Source organism: Euleptes europaea, chromosome 2 (genome assembly GCF_029931775.1).
Source record: "Euleptes europaea isolate rEulEur1 chromosome 2, rEulEur1.hap1, whole genome shotgun sequence".
NCBI lineage: Eukaryota > Metazoa > Chordata > Lepidosauria > Squamata > Sphaerodactylidae > Euleptes > Euleptes europaea.
This window is the reverse complement of record NC_079313.1, coordinates 5,663,574-5,665,809: the sequence shown is the minus strand read 5'-3', so window position 1 is coordinate 5,665,809 and position 2,236 is coordinate 5,663,574.

The window sequence follows — 2,236 nt, the reverse complement described above, 5'->3', positions numbered from 1 at the left end:
ATTGTTAACAGTCCACAAAGCTTAAATAACATTCACAGACTACTTAAAAGCAAGAAGCAGAGATTCAAGTAGCGGATAATGTTCCACCAACCGTGTGGAACATTCAAGGATTGCGGGTGTTTGATTGTCTAAAAAATATCGGTGCATTGTAAGGAGGAATATTTCAGAGGTAAAGGAAGACCAAGGGTAATATTTCTCCCTTCTGCAATTTCTACCGGGGCCAATGGCTAAAATTTGGGGAATCAAAGTACGTTTTTTGGTGTGTGGTAGTTGGTTGGGTATAGACTTTGAAGCGTGGCGTAAAACTTGCAGCCTCTCGTTTGGGATTGGATTCCCCCCTTTCCCTTTCTCTCTCGCCTTCCTTTGGTCAGCGTTGTAATGTTTGCGTTCTGTCAGTAGAGGCTGCCGTTGTGCATCGAGAATGAGTTAAAAGTCAATTCGGATGAAAATGAACTAGCTGCGTTCTCGGAGTGGCAAGGGACCAAGCAAACACCTTTCTTCTCGAGCCAGCAGAACAACCCCTGCTTTACCCACCGTACAGCTGGCATTTGTCGGGCAACAGCAGTCGGCGGACAGCATGGCTGAGCGTAGGATCTGCATGCAGCAAAGCTGCCAATGCAGATGAAGCGCTAGAGAGTCAGACGTACCATCGCATGCGCCATTCGAAAACCCCATCTAATAACTTGCTCGACACAGTGGGGAGGGGGAATAATCTCATTTTCTGGAGCTTCCACTGCAGCAGTGGTAACCATGCCATATTGTGCAAACGGTGCCTCCCGTTCATTCACAGAAATGACCGTACCTGGGAAGCCAAAAGAGGAAGCCTGCCAAGGCATCCTCACAGGAAGTCCTTGGCGGGTCTGTGCTACAAACTGAGTTGGGTTTCCAAAAATGTTTGGGCTGTTTTGCCCTCAAAAGAGCCAAGGGAATTGTGACTTTTTGGCAGAGTGATCCCCTCCCCCGTCAATTAAAACAGCTTGAAACCAGTTTAAACGTCGTATAGACTTGAGCAGGCAAAAATTCCTCCCTGGGGAAAAATGACAAGGACATTTGTGGAGGAGCAGAAAAGAGCAAGAGTCCAGTAGCACCTTAAAGACTAACAAAATTTCTGGCAGGGCGTGAGCTTTCGTGAGCCACAGCTCACTTCTTCAGATAACAGCTAGAATGTGAGTCCATCTACCCTTAAGTAGAGAGGAGTGAACTAGACACCCAGTGGCAATGTAAATGTCAAAAGCAAATAAATGACATTAGCAGGCGTGATTGGATTAGGTGTGATATGCAGAGGGGTAGTAGGTGAGGAGAAATTAGCATTGGTAAGGAGACAGGAATCCCAGATCCCTATTCAATCCAGGAGAATTCTAATCCAGGAGAAGTCTAATTCTTCTCTACTTAAGGATAGATGGACTCGCATTCCAGTTGTATCTGAAGAAGTGAGCTGTAACTCATGAAAGCGCATACATTGCCAGAGATTTTTTTAGTCTCTAAGGTGCTACTGAACTCTTGCTCTTTTCTACTGTTACAGACTAAACACAGCAAAATATCATAATCTATCTCCATTTGTGGAGAAGAGAGTCGTCCCTGCTTATTAGCAAAGAGGGCTAGAATCGAGCCCAGTAGCACCTTAATGACCAGCGAGATTTCCAAGGGATTAGCTTTCGAGAGTCAAAGTTCCTTTCGATCACTGCCTCTTGAAAGCTTATACCCTGAAAATCTTGTCCATCTCAAAGGTGCTACTTGACTCCCTGACTCAAATCGTGCTGTTCTACTGCAGATCAGCATGGCTACCCTCTGAAACTAAGCCAAAATGGCCAAATGAAACCTCCATATTCAAAGGAAAATTCCCTGAATATCAGTGACCAAGAGAATGCCGCCCCTTTGGCCTTCACGTCCCGTCTGTGGGCCAACAGGTGGACTGCCATGTGAAAAAAAGGATGGACTCTGCCGATCTTTAATCTGATCTGGGAGAACTGCCCTGACGTACGAGCACGCTCTCTGCTGTTTCAAGCCCTACCGAAATGCTCTAAGTAAGGCATTGGGCCGCGTCCATTCTCGGCACTCATTCGCTCCCCCGGAAAGGGTGTGTGGAAAGAGAGACAGGAGCGCCACAAAGTCGCCGCGAGTCCACTTTCAGGGTTGCAGACGCTCCAGGAATCACGGCCCAGTGTGTGCGCCTGCCCCCCACCCCCCGCTGGTGGCCAGTTTCTCATACTCTGCTTTCTTGCAGGTGGCCAGTTTC